Genomic DNA, 17,310 nt, shown 5'->3' with positions numbered 1-17,310 from the left:
TTTTCATTCAGTATGGTGTTTGCTGCCATAAATAATAAGGTAGAGGCTCTTTAATCCGGTTCCCAGCTGGTCGGCCATGCTCCGCCATGCTGGCTAACCTCATGTATACTTCTGGTCTTTGGGTGCTTTATTAATGAGGGACCCTCCAAACATTTCTGCACAATACACTTCTTCTTTATTTGTATGAGAGAGATCAGCAAGCAGCAGCACAATCATGAAGAGTCAGAAAACCTTTTCTTGGGTTTAATTTCCTGTCCTTAAATTCCTGTGTGACCTTTAGCAAGCAACCTAAGTTCTCTGCAAATCACCTTACTTGGACTTCCCCTCTAGTAAGACAAGGAGTAAAATGAGATCACTTGTCTAGCTGAGTTTTAATTTAAGAGGAGCTAAATCAGTGTTAGAGTAAGTCCAAGTGCTATTCCTAATCCTTGGCTCTGCCTGTTGCTCACTCCTAAAACAGCACTCCTCTCTACTAAATAAATTCCAATGCATCTGTTTTTCCAAAGACCCTTTTCAAGAATAAGAGGCAGAGGCCCAATTCATACTGACTTGAGGGAAAAAAAAGAAAACAGAGAAAGAAGTTTAAAGACTAAAATGCATCCATATTTAACACACAAATATTTAAAAACACACAGAAAATGACTGTTCTTTCTTTTAGAAGAGACAGTTTTCTATTTACCAATTTTCCTTTGCATAGATGCATTTAAACCGAAGAGCACATCTCTTTCGTTTCTATCCCTGTTCAATGTGATGAAAACAGAAGGAAGGCTACTTTCTCTACAGAAGCTGCCTTTTGAAAACGAATTCTTTTTTTTGCACAGGTTTGCAATTTTTTAATGTATCACACTTCACAATCTGGTATTCAATGACCAAATACTTACTTGGTTAAATTCAAAATACTGCCTATTTGGGGACAGAGAGGAAACCATGGAATTGTGAAGTCTTAGTTGCAAAGTTATTACTTAAAGGTAAGTGTGAAATTAGCTAAGTGATAATATTTAGCACTGAGTTCATCTTTTGAATAGCAAGATGAAAGTGAAAGAAATCCATGTTTTAATTAACAACATCCCAGCCCTGATTTCTCTCTCTCAACTTCAGACTCTTGCATGAACTGCTGATACCAACTAGTCATGTGTGCAATAAGTTCTTCAAACTCACTTGGACCAAAACTGAACTTGACACCTCACTCCCCATGCCATCCTGTACTCCTTCTGTGTGCCTTTCTCCCTTGAATGGTACACTGTCCACTCAACTGCCCTCACCTGAAGTGGACAGAGTCCTGGGATGCTGACCAGACCCCTGTGTCTGCCAAGGGCACCCACAGCACCAAGATGGGCTAATTCTGCCACGTGAAAGTTTGAATTAACATCTCAAACTTTCCCTGGACTTTTACCCCTCTTGTCAGTTTCTAGCTCCCAGATGCTGTGATTTGTTTTCCCACTCTGTTCTCTGCCTTCAGTTCAGCCTCCACCAAACCATTGTACATGAAGGTCAAAGTCATCCTTGTAAAATCCTAACTTAATGTAGTCCCTGTGCTCAAAAACCTCTAGCCTTTCTTTATCAGTTGAAAGTCAGAAATGTGGTATGGCTTGTGTCACTCCAGGCTCACTGATCTTGTCAATGAAGTCTGCATCACACTGCTTCTGTTCTCTCCTGGAGTGCCACTACCTACAGCCACCTCCAGCCACCCCAGTCAGCTCCTCCTGGCCATGGAAGCCTCACTGTGACAAGATTACTCACAGGAATGTTTTCACTCTGCACACCAGCCTGGATTAGATGCCCCTGTTTCATCTCTGGAAACAGGGGCTGGTTTAATTCTGTTCACTGTTGTGTTTCCAGCATCGAGCACAGTTCTTAGCACACAGTAGGCACTCAATAAATGTTTGAATTATGGACTTAAATGACTTGAAATGGAGAAAATATTTAAAAATATCTAGACAGCTTCAGTGACTCTCCTGAGTGACAGAAACAAGCAAGAATGTGTCAAAAAAAGAATCTAAGCACTGGACAGAATTTATAGAAGTACATATAGTATGAATAGTTTAACTCCATTCATTATTTTCACATAAAATAAGTTAAATTTCGAGTGACTAAGTCACAACAATTATGTGAAAACTATCATTTTAAATCAACCCATTCCATAAAAGCCTATTTTATTTAGATACTCAACAAACTCCATTGATACAATGAAAGTAAGTAAGGTAAAGAAGGAAAAAGGCAAGGATGAACAGTTTGTGATGAAAGAAATAAGATAATACCACTTTGCTGGTTTTTTTAAAAGAGGAGTATTTTTTAAATAGCAAACCATTTGTGAATCTAAAGTCTTTTTAAAAGTAAGTATCAAGACTTTTTTAAGTTTGATTTTAAAACTCACTTTAGGAAAACAGCGACTCCTAGCACTCAGACTTACTTGGTCTGCCTAGAGTTTCACTAATTTTACTCAGTTACTACTTGCTTTAGTTCACTGCAACCTAGAGGTCTTTCCCCCACCAGCCGAGCTCTCCTCTTCCCCGTGAGCTCTCACCATTTCCCGGCAGGAGTCAGTTTCATTTTCTGGTCCCTATGATCTCACCTCAAGCTCTTGCTAGGTTTCAGCATTGCAGGGGAATGTGGGGGCCCACACCCCGAAGCCCGAAAGGAAGGGAGTGAAGCAAAATCTGTTTCTTCTGGTCCGCAGCGGATGTTTTTAAACCCTGATTTCTACCCACAAACTTGGGTTTTTCTTCCTTCAGTGTAGACCTGATCTACAGTCTAGAAATACTGTCTTTCTAGTAAGTTGTTTCAGCCTAATTTCCTCTGCTTTTCTTTCCAGTTGCACAAAAGGCATTTTTCAGGTCAGATGTATCTTCGTCCCCAGTCTGGCTCTACCCACATGACACAGGACACAATTGGTACATCAACTATCATTACCCAAAGTCACATCAGGAACGAATTTACAACACCATTCTGAAAATAATTGTTGTTTACAACAAAACCTAGTTTTAAATGGAGGGAGCGTCCCTAATCACAGAAGCAGTTGAAGGACCTGAAGCCACCGTCAGCAGCACCACCATCAACAGCCACTGCATGGTCTCACTGGGTGGCAACAGTGAGACGCTGTTAAAAAATCTGTTTTTTCCCCAAATAGCGGTCACTCTATTAGAAACAACATTTCCTTGAGGCCTCCACCCAGCCTGAAAGATAAGATGCCTCTTGTGAACTCTCTGTGGTCTCTTTGTGCTGACTACCTCTGACGTCCAGGTCACATACATGGCGGAGTCAATGTCAAGGCCACATGCACTTGGCTTGGAGGCCAAATTAATATCCTGCTAGCCAAATTGCTGGTCAACACTGCATTTCAAAGACTTGCTCCCCTCTGGCACAAATGCATTATTTTGCTAATACACAGCTTACTGCAATAAGTTTCTCCTGAGTCCAGCAACTTAAAACACACCACCATGGCCTTCAAATCAGAGTTCATTTTTGAACACACATGAAATGGTGTGTTTTCACAAAGCATTTTTAAAAGTACACAAAAATTTAGGAGCAGATCATTTTTTTCAATGTGTTTTATAGAATATAAATATATTTTTTATCTATACTGGCAGACTTCTCCTGAATGCACGAAGAATGAGTCGCCATTTCTGTATGGGATGCTGAGAATCAAAGCCATGAAAGTAACTTCGGGACTACAGCTGCTGATGTTGACAAAACAAAGCACTCAGGTTTTCCCAAGTGTTTGGTGCTTTCATGAGTGTGCTCATCTTGGACAGCCATAAACAGAGATGCCAGGAGATGTTCTGGCAAGGTGAGCCCAGCAAGGTAAAGAGGTCAGCGCCACTGGATTGTAGAGAAGGAAGAGTCACTTCCTATCACCTGACCCCGCTAAGCAAGTGACCCAAAAGCAATTCTGAAAACCAGGAAGAGGGACACCTTTAGAAATGATATCTACCAAGTGCCACAGCTTTGAGTGCAACACGAACAACTTCAAAAGCCTTTGCATGTGATCACCTGTCAGTACTGTCACCTCTATGGGGACCTCATTGTGCTATGAGGTCACGTCCGAAGGACTAATACTAGGGTGAGCAGTGGTCCACGTCTGCCCCACACTGCAGACTTGTCCAGGACATGGGCTCACAGTGCTAAGGTGCAAAGTCCCCACTGGTCAGACTTCCGGATACAGATGTGAGGAAGCATTGTCACTGAGCAGACAGAAAGGTCACCAAACATCAACATGGTCTCAACATAGCTCTGATCGATTGGCCTCTGCCTGAAGGACCTTCATTTAAGCAATTCTCAGTAGTGAAGTACAGTGGTTTAAATTGATTTTTAAGTTCAGCAAGCAAACAATATATTCTAAATATGCACTGAAAACATTCTGAAAACTGAAAAATAAAGGAAAGAAACAGAGAACGAGGATTTGCAATAAGTCAAGTGCTGTGTAAGAAATTTATTAGTAGAAATATTCAGAATATTTCTGAAATATTCAGAGTATCGCCTCAAGATTTTGATATAAAACTTATAAACTTAAAACCTTTTTTTCTGAAACTGGAAATTCCTTTTTCCTTTTCAAAATGTGATCTCTGACAGGTTGACCAAAACCGTCGGAAAGATGTACAAGACCTTAACAGAAGACCGGATCCCTTGTCCACCGCCACTGCTCAGTCCTTGTTACCCGTGAAAGAGTCTCCTGCTTCCCCTGCTGGTTAATCTATGTGTCAGCTTCCTCCCCAGCATGTCCAGGTGCCTGGGGTTTTCAAATGGGATCAACATTTAAATTGATGGACTTTGAGGAAGCACACTGCTTTCCCTGATGTGGGCAGGAAGCATCCAGTAAATTCAAGGCCTCAGGAGCAAACCCTGAGGATCCCCAAGGACAGAACTCTTCTCCAGGCCACAGCACAGAAGCCCTGCCTGCTTCCTGTCTGCTGCTCTGCAGAATTCACACTCAAGGCTGCAATGCCACGCCTACCCAAATTGCCAGCCTGCCAGCCTGCCTTAAAAGTGCCAGACATGCCAGCCTCCACAATCATAGTTCCAGAAAGTCTCCCCCCACGAGCTCTCCCTGCCCCCTCTCTCTCTCTCCATGTGTTTGTGTGTGTGTACTATTGGTTCTAACTGGTTCCTGGTTCTGTTTTCCTGGAGAACCCTGACTAACTACACTTCCTCTCGACCCTACAAAATCCTTACCGAAAATGCACACACACACACGCACACATGCACACATGTGCACAGAGTGAAGCCATCAGAAAACACACTGAATTTAAAAGTTCATGCTACTGCATCAAACTAGAAAGCTTCTGTACAGCAAAGTCACTAGACTGCAGAGACAGCCCACAGAAAGGGAGAAAAGCTTTGCCAGCTATTCACCTGACAAGGGATTAATAACCAGAATACACGGGGAGATCAAAAACTAACCCCACTAAGAATCAACAGCCCATTCAGTAAATGGGCAAATGAGCTAAACGGAGAATTTTCAAAAGAAGTATGAATGGTCCAAAAATACATGAAGACATGCCCAACATTCTTGGTGAAAAAAAAAAAAAAACCTGGAAATCAAAACAACATTGAGATTTCACCTCACTTCAGTGAGAATGGCTACTTTCAACAACACAAACAAGAGCAAATGCTGGCGACAATGCAGGTAAAAAGAAGCCCTTATTGTAGACAGTTGGCAGGAACATAAATTAGTGCATCCTCTAGGGAAAGTATGAAGGTCCCTCAAAAAACTATAAAGAGAACTAGCAGACGATCTGTGATTCCACTCCCGAGGAATCTAAGTCAGGATGCAACACAGCCACCTGCACACCCAGGTTTACTGCAGCACTATTGACCACAGCCAAGCTTTGGACTCAACCCCAGATGCTCCACCGCTGATGAATGGATTAAGAAAATGTGGTGTACATATGCACTGGAGTATTATCCAGCCATGAAGAAGAATGAAATTATGTTGTTTATAGGCAAATGGAAGGAACTGGAGGTCATCATGTTAGAAGGACAAAGGTTGTATGTTTTCCCTCATATGTGGAAGCCAGAACTAAAAGACAAATGTATACATGAGTACATATATGATCTCACAAATATATATACTTATATGTATGTGTGTATACATATACAGAGAGAGCGAGCGAGCGAGAGCATGACTGAAACAGAGGGTCTGTCTGAGGGGACTATGAAGAGGTGGGAAAGGAAGAGAGAATGATAGGGAGTGAATAATATTGAAGATGCACCTCGGTATGTCGACAGTGTAATACACTGAAAGCTGCACGTAATGGGGAGCAAGTAAGTAATGGAGGGGTTAATCTGACAAAGTACAGTCTATACATGTGTGAAGGACCAAGGCAAAACCCCCCTGAACAATCAATGCACACTTACAGTAATGAAGGACAGGAGGGCAAAACTGACCGAGGGGTGCAGTGGGGAGGGAAGAGTGCACAGGGAGGGTGAAGGAGGGTGAGTGTGGGTGTACTCTGATTTGTGCTCATGAATGAAAATACAACAATGACACCTGTGGAAACTGTTCCAAGAAGGAGGAAGGGGGATGAGGAAGAATGATGGAGGGGGTGAATCTAGTTAAGATATATTGGTTGGTTTTTTTGGGGGGAGTGGTGGTAGTACTAAGGCTTGAACTCTAAGACAAATTGTAAGCACATGTAAATGTCACAATGTAACCCCCCGTACTATTATTACATGCAAACCTTTTAAAATCCATGCTAAAAAGAAACTTTGTAAACTTCTTTATAATCAGTTCAGATGCCAAGGGGACTGTATCTTGTTCATTGCCTTTTAACCTCTAACCCGGGAATTCCAGAGAGAGAGAGAGAGAGAGAGAAACTGAAAGTCTCCAAAAGCAAATACCAGAAATGTCATCAAGGCAGCATGTTTGAAATGTGCAGTTCTGCTGTGGTACAAAATTAGTATTTTTAAAGTTTCTGTAAAGAAAATGAAACACATCCCAGAAGAACAGACCTCGAGGTCACACTCTCTGCAGTCCCAGTTGTGTCAAACTGGGGAACCCCACAGCAAGACCCCCACTGCTGGCACTCACCCTGTGCCCATGCTAACTGGGGGTATTTCCCCAGGATTTTTCTTCTTGTTTAAAGCCTCTGGAATGTGGGTGTATCCCCACAAGGCAAAGCATGCTCCTTTCTTGGCAGGCCTTCTCCTGAGCTGCTTCCTGCCCCTCTGGTTGCCTGCTGACAGTGTCCCTCTGCCTCCTCCAACTCCAGCTTGAGTTGCTGAAGAGTGAAGGCACTGCTCTTCAGGAAGCTAGGGCCACCACACATGTTCTGCTCCTGTCACTCCTTTAATCTGGTTCAAGCTCTTGGGTCCCCTTCCAGGTGCCCATATTATCTGCCACCATGTGGTTCAGTCACCACTCACAGCATTTCACACCAAGCGTCCCTGCTCTGCCCCAGGTCTCCTGGCTGCAGGCTGGCTCCAGGGCTCACTTAACACTCTCTGCAACTACCTCCCACCCAACCCATGCGCACACGTCTTCTTAAGACATCTCACTTCTGCTCAGTCCATTAGCCATACTTCCATCTTTATTCCTAAGCTGACTCAGACATTCAATGATAAAATAATGAAAGCAACTTTGAAGTTTAAGACTATTTTCAAAACAAAACATTTTTCCTCAGAGAGGAGGAAAGAGATTTTTAACCTACTAACTTTGATTTGTAGTATTTCTCAATTTCTCTCCCTTCTAAGCCTTCCCCAAACTTCAAATTCTAACAAAAACTAAATACAATTCAGAATTTCAGCCTCTGAATATTTGAGACTGATCACACATTGAAGAATTTTAAATCCTAACCTTGTACAAATGAATCACTGGATGCAACAAACCATTTACTCATTTGAAAAAGTCTTTTGAGCTCGTGAGTGCCTGTTCTATCCAAGCACTTGAAGCATAACAGGAAACAAAACAAGCCAAGTTCCTAACGTGAGTGAGCTTACAAACCGTGAGACAATTAAGAATAATTTTTAAGTATATGTCACATGACCCAAAGTGATGTGAAGACAAATAAAGCACTGTAAGAGGTGCAGAGTGACAACCAGGAAGAGATGCTCCTCCCAGCAGTCTAGGAGTGTGTCCTGGGACACAGAGCTGTCCAGCAGACGTAAACACACATGGAAGGGCTGAGCCTCCTGTCCCTGGACCGGAAAAGCACTACGTGAGCTGGGTTCTCTTCGAGGAGAAGTGTGCTTGGTGTGCTCAGACAGCACAGACAACATGCACTTGGCCCCAGGGTGGGAAGTTGGAGGAAGTGGGCCTCTAGGAAGTGGAAAGGCCCCCACAACTGATCCACCTGCCATGGCATTGCAAGGCACTCAAGACTACCTCCTACTATGGTGTGGAAACAGGCTGCCCAAGAAGCAGGGCAAATGCTGGTTCACCAGCCAGGAGGACCAGGCCCAGGTGAACACAGGCATTAAGAACTGGGTGAAGTTGAAGCCAACATGATTTGCTGCCTGGTGGGAGTCAGGGGTGACCTGGAAGACTTAGGTTCATGCAATTGTGAGAAGGGATATGTCATCTTCAGGGGTCAGGAAGACACAAGTCAAGGGTGGAAGCTTGGAGTTTGGTCTTGAACAAGTTTGAGATACCTAGCTTTAAGTGAAAATAGCGAATGAATAGTTCAATATGTGATCCTTGACTTCAGCAAAAGCAAAGCTTGCAGCTAAGTCTGCAAGCTATTAGCTGATAGATAAGTTATGGGACTGACTTAGGTGGTAAAGAGAGGACAGAGGTCAGGACCCTGCAGACTTCACTCAATGAGAAGGTGAGATGAGGAGAAGAAATCAACAAGAAGCCAGGCCTAGGCAGGAAGTTCCTCTAAAAGGAGGGAGCAGCAGGGAGAAACTGACTTTGTCAAGCGCTACTACAGGACGCCCAGTTCTTCTCCCCCTTCCAGGAGTAAAAAGTCTTGGGATGGTTAATCCTGATTGTCACCTTGATGGGACTGGAGACACCTAGGAGATTAGTAAAGCACACTCTGGGTGCATCTGTGAGGGCGTTTCCAGAGATGACTGACATGTGAGACAGCAAGTCAGGGAGAAAGACCATGGACAGGGGCCCAGATAGAATAAAAGTGGGTAAAAGGAGGAGCCAGCCCAGATGTGCAAGGGAGCTCCATTCTTCCTGAGCAAGTGTGTCTGTTGCGGCTGCCTCCACCATGGACCTGAGACTCCAACTTCTTCAGTCTCTCTATGCAGACTCACAGTGACTCTCTAGGGGACTCCTAGGTCCTCAGCCTCAAACTGGGGCTGCATCAGTGATCCCCTTGTTCTGTGGCTTCTAGCCTCAAGGACTGAGCAGCTACCAGTTTTCTGGCTCTCCAGAGTGCACATGGCCACTGTGGGACTATCTAACCTGTAATCATGTAAACCAAGCTAATCAATCCCCTCTTTTAATTACATATCTACTCCACTGGTTCTGTTCTCCTAGAGAAGCCTAACACAAGCCTCTTGGATCAGGAGGTTCTGTCAGGGCACTATCTCACAGCCTACGATGATACTGAGCTGATCATTCCCGATGCTTTGCTGCAGTAGATGGGAAGATGTCTGTGCTTTAATCCTCTCACGTTCCAACATTACTCCTCTATTGTAGAAAATAGGCAGATTATTCATCTTAGCTATAAAACTTTTAAATAAATCTTGCTAAATACAGTCATATAGAAAAGGTTCTGAGTTAATAATTATAAGCAAGAGGAAATACCTATTCAAATAATAGACCTTCAGTAACCTAACAAAGAGAAAATATTTTAATATACAACTTTTTGAAAGGGGATGATTATTTCTTCTTGACAGAAATCAATTCTCCAATCTTTCACGGCTTATCAAAAATACTGTATTTGAAACCATTAATTTTTCAGAAAAGCAATTTTTATCATTGGGGTTAAGAGAGATGCTAAAAGGCATGTTACAGTTAGTTTCTCTGGTGCTGGTCACCATTGTTACAAAGGCTCAGGGTTGGGGGACAAGGTCAGTCACACAGGCTCATTCCAACCCTTGTCTTGAGAGACAGGGAGCTGGTGCACAGACTCTTCTGGATCCTTCTACACCTGTGGTTCTGTGTATGACACAGCTCCACTTAGTCCAGTGGTCTAGAATTATAGAAGACAAGAAAGACTTCAAATAGTGATGCAAACTGCTCTGTTTTAAGGTGACAGTTTGGAGACAGGAGAAAGCAGTGATACCAACTGGCCCCTTCACTTCTCTAAATCTGCCCTTTTGTACGGTCCAGGTCGGAGTCTAGGGTTAACTTCCCAAGGGTTCAAACACTACACTGTCACCTTCTGTACATAGGGAGCTTCATGTGAGGCTCTGATTTAGAGTCCAGAAATAAGGATGCTCTATTGATGAGATGCGTTTTTAAATGCACACAGTATAGACTGCGGAAGACTTCATGATGTAAGTAATTTGGTACTCTTAGAAGTGCACCTTATTAATGATATCTTTTGTTGCTACGTAATTTCCCCTCAAGCATTCTGTTCAGTAATGTGGTATGATTAGCTCCGCACAAAGCAAATGGGAAGAAAATCAAGACAACGTCATGGAACACTGCCTGGACTGTCACAAAATCCACTACAGCAGATGGAATTCCGCATCATGACATCAAACACCAGGTCACAGACACCGAGCTTTGTGGCACCCACGTGGGGGCAGAGGCACATTACAACTGCTCACAGACCACAAGAATCCAACACCACATGGACTCAGTTTAAAACCTGCATGACTCTCATACTGATGTGACAGCTAGGGCCATGTCAGTGCTTTACGGCATTAAATGGTGAATCACTGTGACTTTCTAGCACAGCTCCTCTCTGTAAGACTCTAACAGGCAACTTATCTGTCAGAGCAAAACCAAGAAATGATCTGAATGAAGTCGGCAGAGCCTCCGCAGTCGTCACCGATCCAGTCCAAAACGCTGAAGTCATTTACTAACAAAAGCTGTCTCCTGGTCTCATTCAAAATTGATTGATTCTTGTTATCTACATAATTCTGAAACCATTCTTACCTGGGGTATAATTCAATGCCCAGGTGCAACAGCATGGCAGACGAAAATGGCTGTTAGTTATAAGATCTTAACCACCAGAATTCAGAGATCAGTGTAGAGTCAGCATCATCTTAAAGCATCAGAAATGAGAGGAAGTACAACTTGAGGGTCAGCCTCCTGGGTTTTGAAATGACAAGCTCATAAGCCACACTACCTGATGTCTCTGACACACACTTTCCTTAAATGGTCACTGCAGACAACAGGGATGTACTGAGGTTTACACAGCACCGAACGTAAAGCAAGCATGCACTAATGCTTGCTAGTCCTACCAAGAAAAGGTGATGTGATATTATTTTGCTAGAGTCTGGAAGTCAGAGAGGCACACAGAATTTTTAAACAAGACTTCTAAGATTTCTGCCCAAAATGGCTAATTGTTTAAAGTGTGGTGTTTCGAGTAAAACTCAGTAATCCACTAATCTGATCTTAACCTCCAGAAATATAGACATGTTATTACTGCATTTTTTTCATAGTAAATCTCTCATAGTTGCACTGTGAATGTTCAAAGTGCTAGATAAACTACTCTAGACATTGAAAAGACTTGTGATGACCTGAGGGCAGATGATCTATGTATTAAAAAAAAAAAAAAACAGACTTTTGTCCCAGTTGTCAGAACCTCTAATCTCACAGTTTTATGGTGTTCTTTTGAATAGAGAGATAAATGACTTTACACTATTTCAGGATTTTTGACGTGTGAGTGGGCAGAGATGTGGGACGATGTGATGACTAAGAGTTGAAAAAAACTTTTCAAGAGTTCCTGGAGTTGGAAAAGTTAGGCTGTGCTTGCCAGGAGATAATGCATCACTGAAGTTCAGTGACTGAACTCTGAGGCACAGGACCAAGGCAACAAAGCTCAGAAAAAGTAAATTACTAATGGCCCACTGCATAACATGCGCTCTTTATTCTTTTTAGAAACCAAAGTGAAAATACAATTAGTAAGACTGATAAGAGAGACCCACCTCTCCCCAGGGGCACTGGGGCAGAAGTTAAGCTTGTGCTTGCTAGACAGGCGCTCTACCACACCCCCAACCCTTTTTTGCTTTGGTTATTTTTCAGGTAGAGTCTCCCATTTTTGTCTGAGGTCAGTCTGAGACTGTGACCCTCCTGCCCAAAGCTTCTCACACAGCTATGAGCCACCATACCCAGCTTATTGGTTGAGATGGGGTCTTGAAGACCTTTACCTGGTCTGGCCTAGAACTGCTATCCTCTCAATCTCTGCCTCCCAAGTAGCTGGCTGGGATTACAGTCATGTATCACCTCGCCTGGTTGTGAAATCACTTAATGTTAATGATAGGCCTTTACTGTAAGCACTCCTTTTAATGTTTATGTTTCCTTTAAATAAGCTAAGACATCAGAGAATGGGGCCATTTGACTTCCTAGTTGTCCTGGTGTCCAGCTGCCAGCCAAGCAGCCCGCCAGCCTACCCTCATGCCGCCAGCTGCTCTGCACACTCCAGGGACGCCTTGAGGAAGCTGCATGGCAACCACAGCTGCTTGCTGCTGAAGTACAACTCTAGCTCCTGATGCCATCCCAGTCACAACTGTTTCAAATAGCCTGTCCCAGACTTTTTCCTCATGACCTCTAGGTGACCACGCAGCCATTTCACCCAGGCCAGAGGGGGTGCACTTCCCCTGGTGGCCCAGCAGATGGACTATGATTGGTGCAAACACAATGGTGCATCTGCAGGATGGACTGTGCCATGAATGGTGGTGCACAGTCCTTCATTTGCAGGAAGGACTGTGGGATTGGTACAGATACCCTTGCCACACCCCCTTTCTGGCTCTCTTTGGAAGTCAGCCAAGAGACACCCTCCTGTGTTGCCCCGTGTTGTGACTCATTTGGCCCAAGAAGAAGCTTCTCTCCAGTGGCCTTCTCTTGCCTATTTTCAGTCTTCATCATTAGTAGAGCAGGCTGAGCTGGTAACACGAAGAAAGGACAGTGAGAGAAGCCCAAGGGGCACCCCAAAAGCACTAGTGACAAGAGGGCAGCTAAAAGGTTCCAGAGAGCAGCTGGGGCAGAAATGATGGGAGAGGGAAGAAGAGACCTGGTAGAGAGCTAAAGATGAGGAACCTGGCTGCTGAAGAGTGACAGCGAGCTGCCAAGCCTTAAGGGCCAAAGATCTTAGATAACTTAGGCCCAAGAGCTATAAATACGAAAGGCTCTCCAGGGATGGGGGCCCTGACACCCCAGACCCCCGAGCTGTCACTTCTCACATGCTGAGAGTCTCACCACCTGAGGGCTGTACAAGAGAGCTGTAACACTAGAAGGTGCAGTCCGCTGCTGCCTGCCGCTCACTGCTGCCGGAAGTCCAGATTACAACAGCTGCCAAGTGCCAGAGCCACTGATAGTTAAAGCCTGGAGTAACGAGCCCCCAACCTCAGAGCCTACAGCCAGGGGTCTCCTGGCTCTCAGAGCTTGGAGCTGTGAGCCTCTAGGTCTTAGTCTATAACCCAGGCCGTGGGCATTCAAAAGTCCAGCACTGGCCAAGCTTCTCCTCGCCTACCCATAATCTCTATCCAGGTAAAGCAAAAGAACTCACCAGCTGACTGGTAACAGGAAAGGTGAATGCCAGGTAATTGTGCATCACTGTAGCTAAAGGTCAAGATAACATCAAGTTTTTCAGTAGCATTCCGTGGATTTAAACTTCCAGAAAACAAGACAGACATTTTTTACTTCCTTTATTAGACATAAAAAAACTCATCTATAAACTATCCAAATAAAGCATGAAGGAATATTAAAAACTACTTTCAATTAGCCTAGTTTGAATTATGAGTTTTTGTGTCTTTAATTAAAGCATATTAGAGAATTTTAATCAGCTGAGGAGTAGCAATTGATTTCAGTTTAAAACTAACAAGAATAAACTGATAGCAGATTAAATCACTTTTACTGTACTAGTTTCATTTTGGTTTCCATTAAACACCATTGTCAGCATAAATTGTGTAACACTCACCATGTAAAACAATGCTTCTGACTCCCTGAATGCTTCACAACTTAAGGAAGAATGCAGAGAACCCAAGTCTGGCTATTTCAACAGCACCTGGATATGCTTGAGGACTGTAGTTATGTGAAACGGATTTGAGTGGTCACATACAATTTAAGGTACAGATTAAGCACCCTTAATCTGGAAATCTGAAGTGCTTCAAAATCCCCACAATGACTCAAGGGGAAATGTCCTCACCTGACCTCATGTGACGGATCATAGTCAAAACTTGGGTGCACTGAAAATGTATGAAATTACCTGTAGGCTGTGCATAGAAGGTATGCATAAAAAAGTGAATTTCATGTTTAGATTTGGGTCCCGTCCTCAACATATCTTATCATGTACAGACAGATATTCTAAAAAAAAAAAAAAAAAACCAAATCTAAAATACTTCTGGTCACAACCTGTACAGGAACTTGGGGTCACAAACACTACATCAAAAAAGGGCTGGAGGCATGGCTCAAATGGTAGAGCACCTGCCTTGTAACTGCAAGGCTCTCTAAGTTCAAACCCTTGTACCACCAAAAAAAAGTGAAGTATAATCAATGATTCAGTTCCAAAAACGAAATACCACATTGTCCACTTCACTACGGACTTATTAATTGCAATATGCCATTATTTGTATTGTAAATTAACTATTTTCTGCATTTTTTTTCCTTCTTGAGATGCTGGGTATGGAACCCAGTGCCTCACACATGCTAAATAAACACTCTACCACTGAACTGCATCCTCAGCCCCAGTGTTTTATTGCATGATTAAATGTACTGTTGCAGAGCCATGTAAAAACAGTAACAAATTAGAACTCTAGCAGTCACAAAGAGAACAGAGAAACAAAGTATATATATACTATGTAGTCTCTTACAAATGCCTCTTGGGTATTACAACTTATAGAAGACTTAAGTTAGGCAGAAATCCAGTGAGATATGTCAACAAGACCCCCAAAAGATGGTACTGATCCCCAAGGCAGAGTGACATACTGAAATTTTTTTAAAGATACTGAATTTTTTAAAGAAGATATTGAGATTACAGCAGATTGGACATGAATGCGATCCCTCATAAGTAATATCTGCACTTAGCTCCCCTGATCTTGCACCAAACAAAATGAAATTCTAGTTGTGTTGAGGCTATAAGAAGTCTCAGGTATGAGGCTGCAGTGCCATATGTCAAAAACAGCTACCAGAATGTCCCTGACCACAGACAAGAGTGGCCACTGAAGAAAAATTAAACATTTGATCTTGGAATTTTAACCCTGAAGAATAAAGAAAATGCCTTTGGTTGATGCATCTGTGGGATGCAGAGTCAAATCCACTACACAGACTTTACATTCTTAAAGCCTCAGTGCATCAGACAGAAATTCAAGAATTAACAAGGGGCCACCATCTGGTACCCTCCATGAAGCTAGTGTCTGCACTGTCTCTCAGAAGCAGTCTCTCCAAGTGGGAGGTACCGCACTGTGTGTGAGCACAGGAGAGCTACGTGGGCAGCTCAGGAACCGGGTCTTCTGTGTGGAAGAGGATCACCAATGACAAGAAGACAGGGGCTCACAGCAGGTCCCTCACAGAGCAGGCAGGATATGGCACAGAGCATGGTGTCACTCAGCACAGAAGGTTAGGTGCACAGGTGGGGATGTTAGTAAAGACATTATAAAATCATTACCAACAGCTAACTTTTCTTCTCAGTTAGGGAAATTACATATGAGAACAAAACTGAAATACTCCCTTGGAAGAGGAAGAGAGGGGGAATAATTAAAAGAAATGAAACCAAACAAGAAAGCTCAGCATTTGTGTCTGTAAAGGAAACATGGAAGGGTCATTTACAGGGGGGTCATTACAGGAAGGGTCAAGAACAGGGGGTTGAGGGCATGGCTCAAGTAGTTAAGTACAAAGCCCTGAGATCAAAACCAAGAGAGATGAGCAAGAGAGAGAGAAGCAGGGAGGGGGAGAAGGAGGGAGGGAGGGAGAGAGGGAAGGGAAGGAAGGGAAGGAAGGGAGAAGAAGGAAGAGGAGGAGGAAGGAGAAGGGAGGGAAAACAGGAATAGTTTAGATTACTTTTATTTTTAAAAAATCCTTTTGCCACAATAGATTTTTTTCTAAAGTGATATATATAAGCTGAATCCTTATATAAATAGACTCAAATGGTCACTATCTCAGAAAATCCTATATGTAAAATATTTTTTTTCTAAAGTGAATAGCCTCCTTTGTGGTTCTCAAAAGTGAGTGCAAAGGAGTCACCTAGAGATGACTGACAGACCCCAGGCCACCCTCACCACCCATGTCAGCTGGGCCACTGTAGGGCCCAGAACTCTGTGCTTCTGGGGAATTCTCAGGCAATACACTTTGAGCCCCTGCCTTAGCTCTGGATTTCCTGAGTGTGTGCAGCCCTGCCCAGTGAAGTCCCTTTGCAGGTGTGGAGCATCCAGGTGTGCGTTGGTTTTCCTGAGAAAGAACCTGCTATGGCTGGAAGGGTGAGCCTGAGACCTGACACTCACCTCTGTCCTGGGACTGCCTTTACCGGCTTGGTGACCACAAACCGCTGGGTACCCTGATGTAAAACAAGGGTAAGTGTACAATCCTAGAGATTGTATCAAACAATGAATAAATGAAGAATTGTGCCTTGCTTTGTTCCAGAGACTGTTTAAGGAAGTTTGAACATACCTACAGTGAGACAAAGGTAACATACAAAAGAAGAAAGCAAACAAAAGATAGGCAAGTAAAACAGAGACAGGATTGGAGATAAGGCAAAGGGTGTACCTCAAAAGTGACCCACACAACCGATAAGCTAGAAATTTGAGTAGCAACTTCCTGACAGTCAAGGTGAAAACACGAACTGGTCATTTACGAAACTCGGTGCCCATAAAACGAAAGCAGACCCTTTCTTCTGAAAAACAGAACGCATTCCTGCTATTAGCGGAGTGAGCCTGGCCCCCTGCTGTGGGTCTTTTAGAACCATCTTTCTGTAGGCACCATCTCATTACAATGTTCCTGAGCAGACTTGCTTCACGCTGACAGGTCCAGTGAGACAGTGTCCAGGTATATCCAGAGGACCCAGGCCTGCCTTAAGTCAAGCTATCACAACTCCTGGGAAGTGTCTGGACATGAGCTCTTCCCCACTGCCAGAGGAACACAGAACCAATGGCCCTGAAGCAGAGTTGAGCTGGGGCCAGAGAAGATGTTCCTTTACCAAAATCAAGTGGGTAATTTGCACAAGTGGCAGAGGCCAGTTCCCACTCCTGAGGGACAACCGGGGCTTCTACAGGTCAGGGACGAGATTCTCCTTGCAAAAGCGTTTGGATTCA

General features: G+C 43.5%; 1 protein-coding gene across 8 annotated transcripts in view; it reads right to left on the bottom strand.

The window, feature by feature from the left end:
- The window catches only part of Pde10a (phosphodiesterase 10A), a 487,897-nt gene that overhangs the window by 200,176 nt on the left and 270,411 nt on the right, over positions 1 to 17,310 (bottom strand). The window lies entirely within an intron of this gene.

Source organism: Castor canadensis, chromosome 1 (genome assembly GCF_047511655.1).
Source record: "Castor canadensis chromosome 1, mCasCan1.hap1v2, whole genome shotgun sequence".
Taxonomy (NCBI): domain Eukaryota; kingdom Metazoa; phylum Chordata; class Mammalia; order Rodentia; family Castoridae; genus Castor; species Castor canadensis.
This window is presented reverse-complemented; position numbering and strand designations above follow the sequence as displayed.